This window comes from Solanum dulcamara, chromosome 7 (genome assembly GCF_947179165.1).
Source record: "Solanum dulcamara chromosome 7, daSolDulc1.2, whole genome shotgun sequence".
Taxonomy (NCBI): domain Eukaryota; kingdom Viridiplantae; phylum Streptophyta; class Magnoliopsida; order Solanales; family Solanaceae; genus Solanum; species Solanum dulcamara.
This window is the reverse complement of record NC_077243.1, coordinates 76848518-76871378: the sequence shown is the minus strand read 5'-3', so window position 1 is coordinate 76871378 and position 22861 is coordinate 76848518. Positions and strand designations below refer to the sequence as shown.

The following is a 22861-nucleotide window of genomic DNA, read 5'->3' as shown; positions in this document are numbered from 1 at the left end:
TGAAAGATCATTTTTATAACTGTGATTTTATTTTCTTCCACAACATTCTCAAGAACCCCTAAAACCTCCAAAGCGAAAAACTTTCAGAATCTGTAGTGAGAAGCAGAGAAGAAGGCGGTATAAGATGAACAAGAAGGAAGTGTTTAAGCTAGCTAAAGGGTTTCGAGGAAGAGCCAAAAACTGCATAAGAATAGCAAGGGAAAGAGTTGAAAGGCACTTCAGTACTCCTATAGAGACTGCCGCAACAAGAAGAGGGATATGCGTTCCCTCTGGATTCAACGCATTAATGCTGGAACTCGACAACATGGGGTATGCACCATCTTGTCCTCCTTCTTAACATATGATTGAATGTGGTACATGGAAAAATCATCTCAGGCAACCATCAATTTTTTTTGTTCATGTGGCAATTGTTAAAGACCTATAAAAAAAAATAAAAAATCAAGAGACACCTTTTTAATTTGATTACATCGTGTAATTACAAAAAATTAATTCGAAAGATCATTTTTGAACGTAATTACAACATATAAATACAATTAATTCTTGATTTTCCTTATGTATTGAAGATGTAATTGTACTTCTTCATTATAATCAAAATTCCATGGGTCATTCCAACTTTGGCATTAAGAAAATTGCTATTTAGATGAATTTGCTTCCCCAACTAAGACCTAGTTTACTATTTGAATGAACCTAAGTACCATGTTATGTCATTTTTTTTGGACGTAATTAAGAGATAAACGAAAATAAAATTTATATGATTAATTGTGTCCAATCAATTTATTTATATAAAAAAAGTATGCATTTTGTAATTATTGATTTAAGACATGCATATCGGGTAAACATTTTTGAATAATATGATCATCGGTAAAAGTTGCACGAGGTACTCTATTTGAACACCGTTATTAAACCTATAACACCTTTTAAACATTTTGGCACGTTTATCCCATTTCGGAACAAGCTCAAACATATATATAGTGTTGGAAATTACATACAACTAAAATTCATGTAAAAAGAAATGAGCTTCAAGCGAAAACGACGATAGTTCATGAAAAAAATGTTTGAATTTAACTACATATAGTCGACTATGTGTATTAGCTTTAACCATATGAAACTACAAACATTTCATCTGACGTTAATCCCTAATTTCACATGTCGCATATCTAAAATTATTTTGAAGTGAATAGACTTAGATATATTATAAAAAAATTATCAAATTACACACCTTATATTCCTATATTTTTAATTATTCCCTACCATTTGTAAAATTTCAAAAATCCTTTTTCTGATACATATGAATGATGCTGATACATCGCGATTTGATACATAAATCCTTTTTCATGATACATCACTAGTTGATAGAAATCAAACACATAATGTATCAGTAAAATATAAGTTTTACTGCTATTTTTGTTGTGTTCATGATATATTAGGTGTTAGAAGCTTATTCATAAGTTTATTGATATCACAATGTTTGATTTGCATCAACAAGCGATGTATCATGAAAAGAACTTATGTATCAATCGCGATATATCAACGTTATTCATATGTATCAGAAATCTGGAAAAAAAAGGAATTCGACTGATTACCAAAAAAATCGGGATAAATTGTAATTGACCTTTTCACTATGGGATTTAAATAATCATCCCAGATATTATTACACAAGGCAAGTATCACTTAAATGTTTGTCCCGAAATTGGGTATCCAAGCCCTTGGGGTTTATGAGTGAAGCGGAGCCCAACCTATATGTATTTCGGCCCAAAATAAGTTAAGCCCATATGAGCTGATCCAATAAAAACGCTAGAACCCCTAAATTTAGGTTTACAAATATCCCTTTCTTTTCATTCCAGTACCTTCCTCGGTTGCCCTAGCCTCCACCAATCCCCACCCCCTACCCCCTACTCATTAGAAGTTTCCGGCAACAATGGTAAGTTTCTTGTCTACTATTGTGATTAGTTTTGTATGTATTTTGAGTATTCAATGTTGATATCTGTATTTCAGAATCTGTAGTGAGAAGCAGAGAAGAAGGCGGTATAAGATGAACAAGAAGGAAGTGTTTAAGCTAGCTAAAGGGTTTCGAGGAAGAGACAAAAACTGCATATGAATAGCAAGGGAAAGAGCTGAGAAGGCACTTCAGTACTCCTATAGAGACCGCAGCAACAAGAAGAGGGATATGCGTTCCCTCGGGATTCAACGCATTAATGCCGGAACTCGACAACATGGGGTATGCACCATCTTGTACTCCGTCTCAATTTTTGCTTTGTGGGTTGCCCCTGCCGCCCCCCCTTTTTTTGTCAAATTTTGTGTCTTTAATGATTGTGTAATGCCTTTGCTTAACATTTCCCTAACACTTGATGCATGTTTAATCATGGTTGTTGCAGCATCTTGAACCTTTATCATATCAGACGAGTAGTCTTGGAAAATGTAGATGACCAATTAAGTATATAGTGTGTGTAAGTACATCCATAGATGTACAACTAATGAAAAAGATACATTTGATTTGAACAAAAAAGAGCTCCTAAAGCTTTGGGAACCCTAGGTTTGTTCATGTGTTTACAACAACACACTCAACGTGATCTCACAAGTGAGGTACGGGGAGGGTTAAAAGGGCTGAAAGATTGCTACTGATATACCCTTGGCTCAAGGAAAATATTTTTCAAACATGTTTGAGAAACACAAGAGTAAAAAGCTACGATGAAAATATCGAAGCAAATAAAAGTATTGAGAGCTAAATAATAAAGATAGAATTTCTCATGTCAAACATCTTGATAATTTTTTTTTTGCTGGAACAGACCCTACACGAGGCTCCCACCTCTCGTGCACAGTCAGGGGTTGAGCAGCACCCCAAGCCTTATCATACATAAAAAGTAAAAAATACAAGGAGGGGGGCATAAACCTTAGCTCCGAACTTAAGATGGTTCATAAGTCGGCTAACCTACTAAGGTCGGCTAACTCATCCCCGATGCTAGATAGAAAAAGCGATAAACCTATGAGAGGACTCCTCTCGATACAATGCGACTAAGAAAAACGTAAATGAGGGAGACTCTCCCCTTCCATGTAAAAATAAGAAAGAAACCTACACTAGTCCTATTCAAATAAGCTACATTCAAAACATAGCTAATTGAAGTAGAACAAGTATACGAAACTTCCAATTTCCATGGATCGAGATCGGTCTTATCATCTTTGTCCTTCTTAGGCTTGTCGTAACGAGTTTGTCCAAGTTGTAGAACTTTGTAGTCCCTTTTGTTTGTTGTTGGAGTTTTAGACGTTGTATCTTGTTGACGGATACTCCATATCAAACATAACAAATAAGAACTAGTTGTTGTGTGATGTTCCTGGTGATTGCAGCAGGTTGGATACTCCAGCTTGCTATTGGAAGCTACAACTGTGTAGAGCTGAGTGTTTGTATTTGGAGACTTTCCTGAAATGTTGTTGCTGCTGCAATTCTGCAGAATCTTGCATAAAGAAGCAAAAGGAAGGAACTGTAAGTGTTGGATGGTGTGTTGCAGTTCTGCTATGTTGCTGCAGCTCTGCAATTTTTGTAGGTAGATGGATGCTGGGGATCTTGTTCTTGGATGCTTCAGCTATGTAGAGTACCTGCACAAATAAGCAAACAGGAAGAGGACCTCCAAGAGTGCTACAGCTTGAATTGAGGATAGGCTGTTGCAGCTCTGCAGAAGAAGGGTAAAAAAGAAGGGATTGCTGGCCTGCAGATCACTGCTGTAGCTCTGCAAGTTCTTGTGGAGTGTTGGGTGTTGAAGATGTTGTGGTTGGTGTCTGCAGCTTTGTGATGTATCTGCACAAAAGGGAGTAAACAAAACAAGGTATTGTAGCTCTGCCTTTGTACCTGCACAGTAGAAGCATTGGAAGAAAGAAACAGTTGCAGTGTGCATGTTCTTCCTCTCTGCAGAGTATTGTATGTTGTTGAGTGCTGCTGTTATTGATAGATGTTGTTGTGGTTTGTTATTCCTGGATGGCTGCTGAAACTCCAAGGCAAGTCCAACATTGGAACTGATGTGGCAGCCCTTTATTGTACCTGCACAAAGGAAACCAAAAGAAGGGAAATCCAAGTATTGGATCCATTGTTGCAGGTCTGCATTGCACCTGCACACAGGAACAAATAAGAAAAGCCCACTCTAGACCTTGACTCTAGTCCTAATTTGGTAAGTCTAAGAAAACAATAAGCAAGGGAGACTCTCCCCTTTACAAATGTCCTAACTATGACATCTTCAAAGTAACTATAACTATGAAATAGGTACATTTAAATTGAAGAGCAAGTTAGAACACCAAGGATGGTATGCATATGGAGATGTCATGGTGGCTTCTTGATCCTCTTGTGCCTTCTTCTGAAATTAGCCATTTCCAGCATGTCTAATTCCATGTGAGCTCTAGCTTCTTTGGAAAGATCTTGTTTGGTGAAGTAGAGTTCTGGAGAAGTACATTTGTGACTATGTTTGGACAAACTATCAGCTGTGGAGTTGGCTTCTCTAAAGGTATGACTGCAGCTGAAAACTTGGAATTGGTTGATGATGTTGTTGAGCTTGTCCAGCAGCTCTTTGATGGACCAAGGGGGCTTTGCTTCATGCTGCAGCCACCTGAGTAGAAGCTGTGAATCAACCTCCAGTACTACCTGTGTATAACCAAGTTGAAGACACCAAGAGAGACCAAAGATTGCAGCCTTAATCTCTGCTTGGTTGTTAGTTCCTGCACCAAAAAGGACTGCATAAGCAAAAATGAGTTCACTATGTGCATTTCTAAGGATTCCTCCTCCACCAATGTTGCCAGGGTTGTTAAGGTCACTGCCATCAGTGTTCAGTTTCACCATATGGACAGTTGGCTTGGTCCAGCAGACACGAGTAATTTTGGTATCATGGTAACATTTTTCAATTAGAAGGACCAGGTCCCTCCAGTTAGTTGGCCAATCAATATAAGGGAATGCAGTGTTGAGCAGGTTAGAGGTGTCTTTGAATATAGAAAACTTGACTCTAGCAAGATTAGATTGCTTCCCACCATACTTGGAAACACATCTATTCTTCCAAAGGTTCCAGCAGATGAAGATAGGAGTTGCATGCAAAATGAGTTTGTGAGCCTCATTCTTGTGCTTTAAAGTCCACCATCTCATTAACAAGTTTCTAAGAGGTGTATACTCATTATTAATGCCCAAGGAGTCAGCAAACAACCTCCAAATGGACAGAGAAAAAGCTCCTGCAACAAAGATGTGATCAATGGTATCCTGTCCAGGTCTATAGCAACAATAGCACTGTGAAGGAGCTTGTCCAAAGCTGGTAAGCTTTTCATTAGTGGGTAATTTCCCTCTAAGGATTCTCCAAACCAGGAATGAGCATTTGAAAGGGATAAGTTTGTGCCAAGTACATGAATTTGACATAGTTTTGGTCCTTTTTTCTCTGATAAGCTCCCAGGCAGAAGAGAAACTAAACTCCCCAGTGCTATTTGGAATCCAGCAAGGGTGATCCTGTTTGAGGGGTTGGTAGTTAATATGAGTTGCTAAGATGGTTGGTACAAACTGAGGTTTTTTTTTTTGGATGATCAGATCAACATTCCATTGCCCATTAGTTATAAAAGCTGAAACTTTAGTGTTGTTGAATCTGCAACTCTAAGTTGTGAAGTGTGCTAAGGGGCCAACTCCAAGCCAGTTATCCCACCAAAAAAGACAAGAACCAGAATGAATTTGCCACTGAATATGGGGCTCAATTTTGTGCTTATTGTTCATCATATGCTTCCAGGTCAAGGATTGACCTGTATCCCATTTCTTGGTGATAATATTGGCCCTCTGGCAGTATTTGGCTTTAATGAAATCTCCCCACAGGGTGTTCTTGGTTCTAAGTATCCACCATTTTTTGTATTAAAAGGACTTGGCCACATCTGCAATTTGCCTTACTCCTATGCCGCCTCCATCATATGGAAAGCTCAGATTCTTCCATGAGGACCAGTGATACTTCCTCTTGTCATTTTTCCATCCCCAGAAAAAATTGGCAGTTATGCTTTGTATCTGCTTGATGGTGGTTGAAGGTGGAGTACTAGCTGATAGCAAGTGTATTGGCATGGCTTGGATAATATGCTTGACTAGTACAGCTCTTCCCCCATAGCTAAGGATTTTTGCATGCCATCCAGTGATCCTGTTAACAACCTTTGCAATAAGATCAGAATAGTATATAACTCTTTGTCTGCCAATATAGATAGGACACCCCAAGTAAGTTATGGGGCTATCTTTTTGGTTGAAACCTGTGATTCTCTTGATTCTCACAATAGTAGACTTGAATGCATTGGAGGGGATCATGAAGTGACTCTTATGCTTGTTGATCAACTGTCCAGAGACCCTTTCATAAGCATCTAGAGTCTCCATGATGAGTGTCAAGGTCTGCTTTCTTTCAGAAGAAAAGATGATGATATCATCTGCAAAGCTTAGATGGTTGATCTGAGGTCCATGCTTTGCCATATAGAAGCCATGAAAATTAGGATGATGGTGTAGTTTGTTCATGAGTCTGGAGAGCACCTCAGCTCCAAGGATGAATAAGGCAGGGGAAAGGGGGTCACCTTGCTTGAGACCCCTTGCTGAATGGAAGAAACCATGCCTTGAACCATTAACTATGACAGAGTACCAATTATCTGCCATAATCCTCCAAGTCATGTCAATGAATTGCTCACCAAATCCCATTCTTCTCAACACCAGACAAGTGTAGGACCAAGAGACTCTATCATAGGCTTTGGCCATGTCAAGTTTGATCACAACATTGCCCCCTACATTTGGTTTTTTTATCTGGTGGATGATTTCCTGTGCAAGCATAATATTCTCAGAGATGCTTCTATTTTTGACAAAGCCAGACTGGTTAAGGGAGATGAGGTTAGGAAGAATTGGAGCCAGTCTTAGACAAAGGAGTTTGGAAATGAATTTGTTGGTGAAGTTACTGAGACTTATTGGTCTGAATTCTGAAAGTTTGGTAGGATGGTTCACCTTTGGGAGTAGAACCAAGCAAGTATGGGTGAAGCACTTAGGCATGGTTTGTCCACAGAAAAAGGAAATGACCACACTAAGAAGATCTTCTTTGATGATATCCCAACACACCTGAAAAAAATTTCCATTCATTCCATCTGGACCCGCTGCTGAATTAGGATTCATTGTAAAAACAACATTTCTTAATTCATCCATAGTAGGCATGGCTTGGAGATCTTCATTGTGCTTGTCAGTAACCATTGAAGGGATGCACTGAAGATCCTGCTACTGAATATACTTCTCCTCTCCAGTGAATATTTCTTGGAAATGTTTACAAGCTGCTTCAGCTATTTCAGCATCACCTTGCACCCAAGAACCTTCCTCATTTTGGATTCTGTGAATATAACGCTTCCTTCTCCTACCTCTGATCAAGGCATGAAAATAGTTAGAGTTCACATCTCCTTCTTTGAACCAATGTAGCTGAGTTTTCTGCCTGAGAATGACATCTTCCATTCTCAGGTATCTGATGTATTCAGCATTGATGGCATGAAGCTTGGACCTGTTTTCATTGGAGTTCATATTAATCAGGTTCTCCTCAGCTTGTCTAACTTCCTCCTCATATTCTTTAACTCTAGCATAAATGTCTCCAAACTAATTTCTGGACCAAATGCTAAGAGTAGAAGCAAGTCTCTTCATTTTTTGGTGAAAGCTCCACATTGGAATGCCTGCTACTGATCTGCTCCAACAATCCTTGACAGTGTCCATAAAGGAGGGTTGGTCTGGCCAGCAATTCAAGAATTTGAAGTACTTGATGGGGTTGTGTTGCTGATCAACCATTTCTAAGAGCAGAGGACAGTGATCTGATCCCACAGAGGGCAGATGAGTGATGCTAGTATGGGGCATGGTTTCCAGCCACTTATCATTAACCATCCCCCTACCTAGCCTTTTCCAAACTCTGAACATAATGCCCCTCTGGTTAGACCAGGTGTATTTCTGTCCAGTGAAGCCAAGATCTTGGAGGCCTGAAGCCTCAATAATGCTGATGAACTCAAGGCTCTTTCTCATATTATAGATGACCCCCCCAAGTTTTTCTTCGGGGTCAGTAATAATATTGAAGTCACCTATAGTGCACCATGGAAGGGAGGTGGTTGATTGCTGCAGTAAACTATCCCAAAGGGGTTTTCTGAGGTGATCTTTACATTTTGCATAGACAAAGGTGGTAATAAACTGATTTGGGATCATGACATGATTGATCTCACAAGTGATCAATTGCTCATCATTCTCCAAAATCCTGCAATCAACATCTTTGGTCCAGAAAATCCAAATCTTACCATTTGGATTATGGATAGCATAGTCCATATTAAGCTGATTTCTAAAATGCTGCAGTTGAGAATTATCAGAAAAGGGCTCCAATAAAGCAATAAGAGAGATCTGGTGCATGTTCTTTAGATGCTTGATTCTTTCCATGGCTCCTTGGGTATTAATACACCTCACATTCCAGCTGAGTGTACTAATCATTGAGAGATTTTGGAAGTAAAAAGCCTAGTGTGTGGTCTGCTTGTAGGAGCAGAAATAGTAGGACTGGTAGGTCTAATATTGAACCTGGATTTGTGGGCTCCTCTAGGGGACAAACCTTGGGAGTTAGATATTTGTTGAATCTCATCTTCATATTCCTTTGTATAGGTTGGACTAGAGGCTCTGATCAGCTGTTCACTGGCAATATCATCCTCATTTGGATCCTTCAAAGATTGGTCATCATTATCACACTCATCTTCTGATTCAATAACAGCATATTCATCCAGGTTAGGAGGGACCTGTATGTTAGTATTGAGAGTGCATATGGGGTGAGAATGTGTGATTTGCTCTGCAGTTCTGTTTGCTGGCTGTTGAGGTGTTGTGTGGTTGTTATACTGAGCTTGCAAGGGAGTAATATCCATCCCCACTTGGCCATCCTCCAACACAAATTGTTGGCATCCCAGGTGAGAGTGTTGTTCTGTCACCCTATCTATTACTATATATAGTTCCTTAACAGCAGAATTCTTTTCATCAATTCTTTTTTTAATAGCATCCCTTCTCTTTTTGCTTAGTTTATTCTTTTTTGCATTAGAACCTGTGGCACTTGTGCTAGCTACTGCCCCCATATCTTTGGCCATAGAGCCTTTGATTGTTGGCAAGTGAATGGCATCACTAATAGTGTCATTCTTTCCTGCTGTCAGCTCATTTGTCTGTGCATTTGTAAGTAGATTAATGTTGTACTGGTAGTGATGTACCGAGGTAGCAGGAGCTCTAGGGTCACACCTAGGGTCAGTGCTTGGGTTCTCATGCAAAACATGAGACAAATTCCCACCCTCTTTGGTTGCCCTTTCCTGCAGATTAGTGTGGTTCTCCATTGCACTTCCTTCCAAACCTCCATCAACTTCTAAACCAGCAGCAGCAGTGTTATAATAAGAGGGTTGCCTGGGGAGTGGGAGCATTGAGTCAATACCTGGGGTTCTTGATTCTTTGCTAAAATCACATCCATCAGCTGTCCTTAGACCTGTGCATTGGTTATGAGGGGAATGGGACTTGGGGAGCCTGGAATCCATACCTGGTCCAAAACAAATGGTGTTGTCCTGTATTGTTGGTTGCTTCCTAATGGGAGCTTGTACTTTGGTATTTTGTTTTTCTGCAACTTGGTCAGTGGGCTGATCTTGTGTAATAAGATCAGCATAATTATTTGACTTAAAAGTAGAGTTAGCAAACATACCTGGTAGTATCTGGTTGAGCTGTGGTTGTTCATTTCTCGCTTTTCCTCTTGGTGCTGTAGGTTTAGATCCATTGGTCTGCTGAAATTTGCCTGGCCCCTGGTTATGTTTCTTGTTCTGAGTTTGCCACATTTCTTCATTCTTGTTAGTACTAATAGGCTGTGGTTGTGCTTGGTTACTGGATGTATAGATATTGTTCTTCAGTTGTACATCAGTAATCTGTGTTTTCTGTTGGTCCCTGGTCTCCATGCCATCCTTTGTTTTGTTTTTCCTGGCAGCTTCTAGTTTTTTTCTTCTTTTTTGCTCTTCATCTTTCTTGTGGACAGTACAAGCATGCATCAAATGGCCCTGATGCTTGCAGTACATGCAGGACTCAGGGACATTCTTATAGTGGATGGCTTGCCATCTTCCTCTAGTAGTGTCTTTTCTATCATAGCCCATCCAAACATGTGGTGGTCTTTCCTCTGTGAGATCAACTTGTATTCTTACCTTAGCTATACTCCCTCTTGTCTTTTGGATAGAGGCAGTATCTAGGTATAAGACTTTACCAATGGAAGCTAGCAAAGCAGTCAGCAGTGCCAGGGCAATTCAGGTAGGGCAATACAAATTGGCACTACTGGGGTCTCTTCCTCAGGCTTGAAGGTAGGTGTCCAGGTTTGTATTCTCATCAACTGACCTTCTATGTTCATCCTTTGCTTGGTCCACACTATAATGTAGTCCATCTCATTGTCAAGATCAATGTAGATATGTCTAGCATTGAAGTGTGCTATCTTGACTCCTCCTGATAATTGAGTTTGTGTAATGAAACTTTTCCTCAGCAACTCAATTTTTGGCATGGTAGTGCTAAATTTTCCCACCAAGGTATACTTGCATCTAGCAGCCAGCATAACCATGAAGTCTTCTTCTTCAAAGATGACTGCAGGTAAGCGCTGTCTGGTGGTGTAAGTTGGAGTTGATAGCATAAAAGGGACCTCAGTTCTAGCTTGGTTGATTCTAAGCTTAGAGGCAAATGTTTGAACTACTGTGTAGGGTGCTGGTTGAGGGACCTGGTCCCTCTTGTTGGGAAATTGGTTTTTCTGAGGTTGCTGGTTGGTGTGAACACCTATTTGTTGATGGTTGGAAACTAATTTGTGTTCATTTGGTTGGGATTGGTTGGACACTAAATTTGTTGTTTGGTGGTTTGGATTTGGCTTATCAAAGTTACTAGAAATTTTAGGAAAATTGTGCTGGATTGGAGTGTTCTTTTTAGGAGCTGCTATAAGGTTGGAATCAGTCTTGGGAATGTTATTTCCTTTGTGAGTTCCAATGGATTTCAGCATACTATTGTTGTTCATATCTAAGTTCAAAACCTTAGAGCTTATGGCACGGACAGTACTAGTTTGCACATTCTTGCAAGTAGGATTCACAAGATATGGTTCAGCAGGCTTAACATGTATTTGGACATTATTGTTAACATAGTTAACATGTGGTAATGAAGATTGGTTAAAAAATTCAGAAAACTTACCTTGGAGTTCTGCAGGATCATTACTGTTACATTGCTGTGCAATTCCTAAGGCATTTTTATCACTCTTGGAGCAATGGTTCATCAACTTTGCATTATCAATTATGTTCATATCATTATTTTGTTGATTGAATTGACCATGTTGCTGATATTGGTTATGAACCAATGTAGACCCCTCAGCTTGAAAAGCAGTGTAACTGTGCACATCACCTACACAGGTGCCTTGACGATTTTTTGAATTTGAACTTATTGGTGATGCTTCAAGGTACCTACCTTGGCTGGGAAGCTCCGCAACACTCTTAGGAATATTTTGACATTGGTGTTGTGATAGTTGGCTCGCCGGAGCTCCGGCGCGACCACTGGAACAGTAAACTTGTCTGTTTTCCATATATGAGCTAAGAGGAGATAATTCAAGGCCTTCTCTGAGAATTGGGAGCTGCGTAATCATCTTTTCCACACCAACTAATCCAAAACTTATTGAATTATCCAAATTGGAAGCCTGAATTAATTGTTCTTCGGCTTGAGCTCCAGTAGCTGTATTTTGGATATTCGAATTATTTGGTGAAAATTTGAAGCCTCGCACCTGGTGGGGGTTGTTCATGACGTTGAAGCGCCCAGGTTGGCATTGTTGTTCACCTGAAAATGATGTCGGATCTCCGGCGACTTCGCCGGCGACTTGCTCCTCCACTATTCTTCCGGCCATTTGGGCTGAATTTTTGTGAGGAGGGTCGCTATTAGGTGGGGAAGAAACCCCAGTGGTGGGAGCCACTCGAAGGTCGCCGGAGGATGCTCGATTTTTCGATCGAGTTTCAGACGACAGTCGCGCAGCTCCCTCTTGCGTCGCCTGTGGATTTCTCTCAGCTGTGTGGGTATAATGAGCTGAAATTTGAGTATGATGTAGTTCATGTATTGAGGAATCATCACCAATTTTTGGTTTTACACAAATCATGCCAGAATTCTCCAAAGAGATTATTTGATGAGCCCATGCTAGTTGCTCCTCCGATAGTGCAACAGTGATTGCAGGCTGATTTTGCAGATTGGAGGAGCGGTGGGTGGAATTTTTCGATGTTACAACTTGCTTTGTGTTGTATCGCCGATATCTTCGATCTTATCTTTGGAACGAAATTTTTTGACGTTAGGAGGTAGGTACCATCCCATATCCGTTTTTATGACAATTTTGCCCTTAGTAAATAGCTTTTTTTTAGTGAGATAATTTTAAGCAGCATCTAGGGGTAAGGATGGAGCAAAAGAAGCAATAATAATGATCAGTGCATATCACTGTCATATCATCCGATTGATTGATCAATCCTTCAATACCAAAATGGTTGGTGAAGTTGTATATCCATTTCATCATATTCAAATCTAATTCAGATACCAAATTATTTATCTTTTAAAGCAGATTAGGGGTATTTTAAAACTAAGAGTTTTTTTTTTGTATATCTCACACTTATCCCTATGTTAAAGCACAAGTCTTTAGCCAACTACAAGATTCGTGCACAAAAATGGACCTAATGTAAGTGCAACAACAATATCTAAGCTTAATGTCTATATGGATCCTTTGCTTCTTTTGTGTGTACTGTTCTTAATAAAGCTCACATTGATTTCTCAGAGATTTTAGGTTGAGACAACCTCTCTCCCTGTAAGTTTACCTCATTTCATAGTAATTGCATTTGAGGTTTACAAGGAAATGAAAAAGCCATCTTAGATGACTTTCTCTTTTTCTATTCTCTATATATTCTTCTACATCCTCTTTTGAAATAATATATGTTCTTTTCCAATATTTTATGCTCATATTCGAATCTTAGCATATACATTTCTGTGACACTCATCTTGAAGATATGTTGGGTGTCAGATGCCAAACACTCACTCTCATACAACGTTGTTGGTCTCACAATTATTCTCTAGACTTGTCTTTTTTACTTCGTTAAGTATCTTCATGTCATGGAGCATTCCTGCAATGTTTCTATAGCTTTCCTGTTGTTATTCTAGTTTTTCTCCTCTATCAGCCATTGGCTCTTTTAAGGGTATCTTTTGAGCCACTAGCCTTAGTTCTTGAACCTTCCATGCGAAGAATCATACCTTTCTCTTTTGGAAAGAGATTTTGAGCAGTCTCAAGCATCTTAAATAGCTCAACAATAATGTTGCTGGATTTCTAGAAATTTTGTGGTGCTTACTAGAATTTTCGGCCTTATGACCATTTGTATATTTTTTTCATCATTCTTCCATTTCCTGTTGTACTCCTTTTTATTTCCTAGATTTATCAGTACAAAAAGTATATGAAACTCCCCCTCTCCCTCCGAGGGTCAATAGTGTTCCCACTTATCCTCCAACGTAACTCAAACCTTCAACCTACCGGTTGATGGTGGAGGTGCTCAACCGCTTGAGCAAGCCTCACTTGTCTATGAAAATCTCTCTCTTTTTCTGCTTCCCTCTCTTTTGTGTGAGTTCAATCAGAAAATATACAGAAAACTAATTAGGAGATTATTGAATAATATGATCACCGGTAAAAGTTGCACGAGGTACTCTATTTGAACACCGTTATTAAACCTATACCACCTTTTAAACATTTTGGCACGTTTATCCCATTTCGGAACAAGCTCAAACATATAGTGTTGGAAATTACATATAACTGAAATTCATGTAAAAAGAAATGAACTTCAAGCGAAAACGACGATAGTTCATGAAAAAATAATATTTGAATTTAACTACATATAGTCGACTATGTGTATTAACTTTAACCATATGAAACTACAAACATTTTATCTGAAGTTAAACCCTAATTTCACATGCCGCATATCTAAAATTATTTTGAAGTGAATAGACTTAGATATATTATTTAAAAAATCATCAAATTACACACCTTATATTCTTATATTTTTAATTATTCCCTACCATTTGTAAAATTTCAAAAATCCCTCTTCTGATACATACGAATGATGCTGATACATCGCGATTTAATACATAAGTCCTTTTCAAGATACATCGCTAGTTGATAGAAACTAAACACACAATGTATCAGTAAAACATAAGTTTTACTGCTATTTTTGTTGTTTTAATGATATATTAGGTGTTATAAGCTTATTAATAAGTTTTATTGATATTACAATGTTTGATTTGTATCAACTAGCGATGTATCATTAAAATGATTTATGTATCAATCGCGATGTATCAGCGTTATTCATAGGGGTGGGCATAAAATATTGAAAACCGAATTACCGAACCGAACTGGCTATTTCGATATTTCGGTATTCGATATTTCGATTCGGTACTCGGTACCGAAATTTAACATTTCGATATTTTGATTTTGGTATTCGGTATTTATAATTATATCATTCGGTATTCGGTATTTACCGAATACCAAAATTAAATATGTTGGGCCTCCTAAAACTAAAAGACTCCTTTTAAACATAAAGGGCTATAGGCCCATTGTTATAATTTAAGTCCAGCCTAATTGTCATTTACCCTAATCTAACCCTAACATAGTAACACTTAAGCCTCATCAGTCATCACCTCAATACTTCTGACTTCAGTTCTGAGTTCAACTTCACCGCTTCACGCCGCCTTCACCTTCACCGCTTCACGCCGCAGGTAAGTTCTCTTTGCTTCTTCTCTTCCTCTTCCTCTTCCAGTCTTCTTTCTTCTCTTCTCCTCTTTGGATAGTATCTCAGCAGAATAATGCTATTTGTGCCGAGCAATTAACCTATTGTAATTCTTATTCAATCCTGGAATGCTTAATATAATAGTGTCCTAAAGTTTCTATTAGATACTAACATCTGATTTTTCTTTCAAAAAAGAAAGGATAATCACAAAATTCACTTGCTAGTTAAATAGCTTCGATCTGTAGAAAGTGTAAAGTCAATATATGAAAATACCTCCATGAACATGTCAAAAAATACATAAAATATATGGATTTAGTTTTAGACATAAAATATATGAAGAAGAACCAAAACCACAACTCTATAGTTTGAAGGAGCACCACGATTTGCTTTATCTCCAAACTTGTTTTATTCTTTCAGGTTGATATTCTTTCATGGAGGACCTCATTTTGATATTTTTATCATGGTTATTTCCATTATAACACATTTTTCAGTACACTTAAAGCGATGTACATTGCAATCCAAGGCTTGAGAATAGTTATTGGACTTAGGGACTTTGTATTCTAAATTCTAATCAAGGTTCATGGTATTTGTTTTAGTCTTCATTGTTAAACAGGTAAATGAAATATTCTTAGTCTGAGTTTTTCAGAATATTTTCTACATTTTTCTCATGCTTTTAAATGAAATCTTCACATCTTTTATTGTTGCTAATGTGAATATGATGTACTATCATATTTCGTGTGGACTTCGACTTCAATATGGGATTATCGAATACCGTATCGAACCGAATTTTAATATACCGATTACCGAATTACCGAATTACCGAACCAAAGTTTAAAAGTTCGGTATTTGGTATATACTTTGAATTACCTATTACCGAATTATAGAACCCAAACTTTGAAAATATCGAATCGAAATCTAAAAAAAAAGGATTCGACTAATTACCAAAAAAATTGGGATAAATTGTTCTAGTCACTGGCTTATTCTAGTTTTTCTCTTCTATTAGCCATTGGCTCTTTTAGGGGTATCTTTTGAGCCACTAGCCTTAGTTCTTGAACCTTCCATGCGAAGAATCATACCTCTCTCTTTTGGAAAGAGATTTTGAGCAGTCTCAAGCATCTTAAATAGGTCAACAATAATGTTGCTGGATTCTAGTAATTTTGTGGTTCTTACTAGAATTTTCGGCCTTATGACCATTTGTATATTCTTTTCATCATTCTTCCATTTCCTGTTGTACTCCTTTTTATTTCCTAGATTTATCAGTACCAAAAGTATATGAAACTCCCCCTCTCCCTCCGAGGGTCAATAGTGTTCCCACTTATCCTCCAACGTAACTCGAACCTTCAACCTACCGGTTGATGGTGGAGGTGCTCAACTGCTTGAGCAAGCCTCACTTGTCTATGAAACTCTCTCTCTTTTTCTGCTTTCCTCTCTTTCGCGTGAGTTCAATCAGAAAATATACAGAAAACTAATTAGGAGATTATTCAACAGGGTACTTTTAGCTGAAGTAAGCTACTTTAACATGTTTGTCAAAAGTATTGACATGAATTTGGCCATTAGCATCGCTCTACCTGTCAACTAATCATATCTGATGTTACTAAATGATAATATTAGCACATCTTCCTATAAGTTAACAAAAAACACCTCGACCACATCTACTAAATAATTTTCTCATGTTCCTCCAATTCTAGGTAAATTATGGAAATTTCATGCACGGGCTGATGATGGAGAACGTACAGCTGAACAGGAAAGTCTTCTCAGAACTGTCGATGCATGAACCATACAGCTTCAAGGCCCTTGTGGATGTCACTCGCATCATATGTAAAGTTGATGAATCAAGTGGAAGAAGAGACAGTAAGGAGGTATTGGATCAAGGACGATCTGCTCCATTTCAAAGAGGGGAGAATCGTGGTACCTCAAGGCGGTGGATTGCGCAAAGACCTACTGAAAGAAGCGCATGACACCACATGGGCTGGACATCCGAGTGTTGAACGGATGCTAACATTACTGTCAAGGGGATACTTCTGGCCGAAGATGGAAGAAGACGTGGAAGCTTATGTGAAAACTTGTCTAGTGTGTCAACTAGACAAGACTGAACGCACAAAGGAGGCAGGGTTGATGCAACCTCTTCCCATTCCTGAAAGGCTATGGTTGTCAGTTTCTATGGACTTTATTGGCGGATTCCGAAAGGTAAACGGTATGGCGTCGGTCATGGTTGTGGTGATCAATTTTCAAAGTATGTTGTTTTTGTAGCTGCCCCGGTAGTGTGCTCGTCAGATGTTGCTGCTGAATTGTTCTACAAAAATGTTGTTAAGTTCTTTGGTGTGCCGACGGACATCATCAAGGATAGGGACACAAGGTTCACAGGTCGGTTTTGGATGGTATTATTCAATATGATGGGGACTGATCTGAAGTTCTCTACTGCGAACCACCCTCAAACTGATGGGTAGACGGAAAAAATTAACCATTTTTTGGAGGAGTACTTGAGGCACTTCGTGACGGCAAGTCAGCGAAATTGGGTTGATCTACTAGACACGGCACAATTTTGCTATAATTTGCACAAATCGTCAGCTACAAAAATGAGTCCATTCGAGTTGGTCCTAGGCAGACAGCCTATGACGCCGCTAAGCAGAAGGCGCAAGGTAAGTGCCCAGCTGCTTACCGTTTTGCCAGGGACAAGCAAGAGATACTTTCTGAGGCGCAAGACAGCTTGCGTAAAGCCAAGAAACGCATGAAGAAGTATGCTGACCAGCGGAGCAGGTCGCTGGAGTTCAACGTTGGTGACAAGGTGTTGCTGAAACTTACTCCTCAAATCTGGAAGCAAATTACAAGTAAGTTTAGACACCAGGGTTTGATTCCAAAGTATGATGGGCCGTTTGAAGTGGTCCAGAAGGTTGGCGAAGTCGCTTATAGGTTGAAGCTGCACCCAATTTTCCATGTGAGTTTCCTGAAGCCGTTCTATGAGGATGCTGAGGATTCAGAAAAGAGTCAATCAAAAAGGGCGTCGACGATGGTGCGCACATAGTTTGATGCCGAGATTGAGAAGATACTGGATCATCGGGTACTTGGCATCAAGAAGAACAGGCGGACAGAGTTCCTAATTCTATGGAAGGGTAAGCAAGAAGCTGATGCTACTTGGGAGAAAACAAAGTCACTTTGGCAGTTCGACAAGCAATTAGAGGACTACCTCAAAACAGTCTCGCCGAGGACGTCGAGTTCAACTGGTGGGGGTGGCTTGTTAGACCCCTAAGCTTGGACTTAGGTGTATGGGGTGAAGGCAGGGCGAAGGGCTTGTGCATTTCTCTATGCGGCTGACAGAAGCAATGTGCGAATGGCATGTCGATAGCATGGCATGCAACAAGTCAAGGCATGCTTGGGTGATGGCAAGCAGCTTGACTAAGGCCAAGGCGCTTGGAGGAAGGCAAGCAGCATGGCAACAAGCAAGGGCATGCGCGAGATAGACACATGGTACCAAGCAGGCATATGCGAGGCAGGCGCATGGTATGAGGCGCAGGTATGCGCGAGGCATAGGCAGTCGACGGGGTTTATTTTTTACCTCAAAATTTGCCTCAAAATACCACCGCTAGGCAGTCGACTCTCAGCTAACTTCAGCCTACTTTCACACACAAATATTTGACACTTAAACAATATAATATCAAACACACGCACACGGAAGCAAGCACACAAATATAGAGGCAAATTGGCCCAACCTTTATTAATATCTCACTTAGATTGTACAAAGGAATACACTCGGAATTATGGCTAAGTCTACAAAACTTTGCTAACAATTGAACTCTCTTGCTAGCCAACACTTAACCAATTCTGCCTACTATTTATAGAGAACGTAGCAGCAGCCTTAGGGGGAGGGACGTGCATGGCAGTGCATGCATTACATGGGAGATCATGGGAGAACAGCCCTGCAGTGTGTCCTTAATTTTCGGAGATCATGGGACGTGGTCATCAGATAACTGCCAACCGCCGCATGTGCCTGGCACGCTGGTCAACCATCGCGCGTGCCTCGCCTGCGCGCCTTGCCAATACTGCCTTGCCAGCGCCTCGTCCATACCTTGCCTGCGCCATGCCAGTGCCTTGCCCGCACTGTCATGCCAACACCATGCTCACGCCTTGCCAATACTGCCTTGCCAGCGCCTCGCCCATACCTTGCCTGCGCCATGCCAGTGCCTTGCCCGCACTGTCATGCCAACACTATGCTCACGCCTTGCCAACGCCTTGCCCGCGCTACCATGCCACCACCTTGCCATCATCATGCCAACACCTTGCCATCGTCCGTCAGCCTTGGCCTCAGCACGCCCATGCCAACACGCATGTCTGCCAATGTCAACCCCTTGCCTGCATGCATGCCCGCCCGGTGCTATGCGCCTGTCTCGCGCATGCCTGCCTGGTGCCATGCGTCTGCGCCTCGCGCATGCCTGCACCTGTCTCGCCCATGCCCGCCTGGTGCCATGCGCCTGCGGCTCGCACATGCCTGCGTTCATCATTCTGTCGTCTGTCGTTAGGCTCTAATACTAGTTGTAACGGGTACAGACAAATATATATATACACTATAATATTCTAGGATATGTATTAAATATTCATAATACATGATTTAATTATCTCTTCATGTAAATATAATATAGGTGATGTGAATTTAGTCGTATTTTATCATTAAAAAACTAAAGAATTAGAGTATCTTGAATTTAGTCGTATTTGTTTTGAAAAATGATTTTCAACTTCAGTTTCACAGTTTAAAGTTGATTTTGAAGCTTTTAAATATTAGATATGTTTTGCAAAAAAAAAAGTTAACCTTTTGTGCAAGAAAAAATGCCTGAGAAATAGAGTAAGCCTAAAGAAATTAATGAAAACTGAAATCAAACGATTAAAGAAAATTTGTTAAGCTTAGTAACAATAGGGGTATAATTAGTCTGATTGTATAACAAAGGAAAAAATTTAACTAATAAATAAAAGTAAAGGAATTTCAACCCTTTTTTCTTGTCATTATTGAAATTTCAGATAATTATAAAGTTACAATTTTTTTTCCATTGATGACACTGTGACACCCCAACTTAGAATAAGAAGTTCCACATCGACGAAACACGAGAGATATATTGGGTATATAAGTAAGCAGACCTTACAAACTAGTGACACATTTTAAAGTTTTGCGGGTCTAAGTCCATAACGAACAATATCACTAGCAGGTTGGGCCGTTACAGATGATTACAAAGCCACTCATGTGTCAACCTTGTCGATGTGGGTCAGAGTTCAACTGAGTTTAGGTAAATTCTGGTAAGGCGAAACAAACCTTAGTGCTGAGTCTAAAAAATCTCATGCAATGGGGCAAAACTCAGCGAAAACGCCAAGTTAATAAAAGGAGATGTATATGACACCACTACTTAGGATGAAAAGTCCTACATCGACAGAATACATGAGATGTTAGCTATATAAGTAAATAACTCTTACAAACTAGTGACACGTTTTAAAGTCGTGCGGATCTAGGTCTAGAACGAACAATATCACTAGCGAGTTGGGCCGTTACAAACACTTACGATAGAAAACTTGCGTCCACCCATAAAGGGTGCTTTAAGGCCCATTAGGGTTGTTAAAGATAACACGAATATTTTCTATATAAGTATACATTTGTAATGTACAATCAAAATATACTTTCTGCCATATTTTCTTAAACTCTTTATAATAAACAATTAGAATTTAGACTATGATTCAGGGAGTTGTCATCGGCTATTCATTCCAGCCGTAGTTCATTCGGTTTTTTGCTTCTGATTCACGATATCATGTAATTTGTAAGTTCTCCTTCATGATTTAATTCTTTTTAAATGCCTGAGGGATTTCTTTCAATTTCAATGCTTTAAAGACTAGTATTATGAAAGGACTTTTTAAAGAATTTTTAAAATTTTGAAGTCAACCACATTAAATGAGTTGTAGAATTTATTCGTTCAACAAAATGAATACATTCAAGTAATTGAGAAAATTAATTAATTACTGAAATTTAAGTTAATTCAAGGAAATTAATCCATTTTCCTACTAAAATCAAGTTTCAAATACCATTTCTCGTGTTTAAACCTTTCGTTCTAAAATCCATGAATAACTAGTAAGAGGAAAGACTTTTATCTATCCTTTTCTGTATTGAAATGACGAGAGATGTTAGATTTTTGTTGTTTCAATTTTGTTTTATAGAATTTTTGCAATTTATAACTACTTGTTTTTTTATTTTTTTCTCTTTTTGAATAGTTTTTTTCCCGCAAATCTAGAATGTTATGTGTAACACTAGTTATAAGATGTATAGAATTTTATATAGAACTCTCCTTGATTATCTCATTAATGTTTGTTTTTAATTTATATGTGGTGTGAAAGAAGTTATAAGGTCATTGGTTATCAAGTTTAGAGCCAAAGTTACCTTTATGTTGATTTAGCTTTAACTTTTGTTTTGATTTTAAAAATTATTGTGACAATAAAGGTGTTGTTGGTAGTGGATGATAGAAGTATTTGAAAGCGGAATTAGTGATGGTGGGTAATAATGATATTGATAGTAATTGACACATTTAGTTTTTATGATGGCTAAGGTAATTTATAATAGTGAATGGTGGTAGAGTGTAGAGTGTACGCAATCTTTATAAAATAAATAATATTAAAAAATTTGAATCGCCAGAAAATATTTTTAAAATTTTAAGAAGGAGAAAAACTCGATTAGTATGAAAAATCCATTTATTTCTAAAATTAGATTCCCAAATAATTGTTTCATGCTTTTCTTGGAAAAGAGTTTGAATAGGTGTGAGGATTTGTCTCTCTTTAAATCACATTGCATGTACTTTGCAGCTTAGCTTTTCTATTAGTTGCGTATTCTAAATGTCGTTTATTAAATAAAAAAATGAGAGAATATTTAAAATATTTAAGGCTAGAAAGTAACTTTGCATCAAAGGTTTAATTTGAATATATCATGTATTTATGATTTATCCTTGGTTGTCTCATTTATGTAAATCTTAAGATTTTCATTCAATTATTCTACTATTTTTCAATAACTTTTGAGTTAAAAAAATTAATTAAAAAATATATTTATTTATATTTTTTTCAAAAATGTTATGGATAATATTTTAAACTGCATAACCATCAGAGAAATAGAAAGGTGAGTGTTTTGTTACATAAATAAAATTATATTTGATTGACAATACCATGAGGAAATAAGATATCAAAATCTATTATCATTCTTAGTCACTTTTGAGTTCAAAAATATTGTCAACAAAATTCTCTTGCAATATTCTTGGCATGTCAAGTAGATTTAGATGATTTAGACATTTATTATTGGCTATGATACGTTTTTAATATTTTCTTTGAGTTCTTTAGCCTTTTTATTGAAAACGTATAATAATCATTAATGTATGTCCAATCGTCTGAACCAACACATGGCCATTGTGTTGTAAGTGAATTTGATTGACAATGTATTTGGAGTCATTTATAATTGAGACTGATAATAGATTATGATAATTCAGTTTCATGAGAAACTGATGATCACAATAATTGAATGTGTAGACTAGATATGATTCTATTTTTGTGACAATACGCTCATTCTTGCTATTTCTTTTATGATCATACGATTTAAAATATTATCTATAATGTTTTTTGATAACTCCAATGTTATGTCTATACCACATTCTTCATTGTAATTATTCACACAAATTGCCTATGAATTTATGTCACTATTATTAATTAAATATATACAATTTTTTAATTGTTTTTTGTTGTAACATGTCTATTGCAAATAATATAAATGTCATAATAAATTTCTTTAAGTTCATTACAAATTCAATGATGATGATTTCATGTAAATATCTTTATAATACTTTTTAGTTGTCAACTTTTAAATTCAAATATCTTTTAAGACATAATAAAAAGCATATGTCTAAATTATGATTTTACCAAAGTTTTTGTTTTGGCTTCAGAAATTATTGTATATGTATTAATTTTTTTAATCAAAATTGATTGATCAGGTCCGATACAAATTCCACACTCATATCGTGTAGATATGGGTGCGGCACCAAAAATAAAAAAATCAAAAAATTTAGCT

At 38.1% G+C, this 22861-nt stretch overlaps 1 pseudogene; it reads left to right on the top strand.

The window, feature by feature from the left end:
• Positions 1 to 1614: 1614 nt before the first annotated feature.
• Positions 1615 to 16748, top strand: LOC129894892 (uncharacterized; annotated as a pseudogene).
• The last annotated feature ends 6113 nt before the right edge of the window (positions 16749 to 22861 follow it).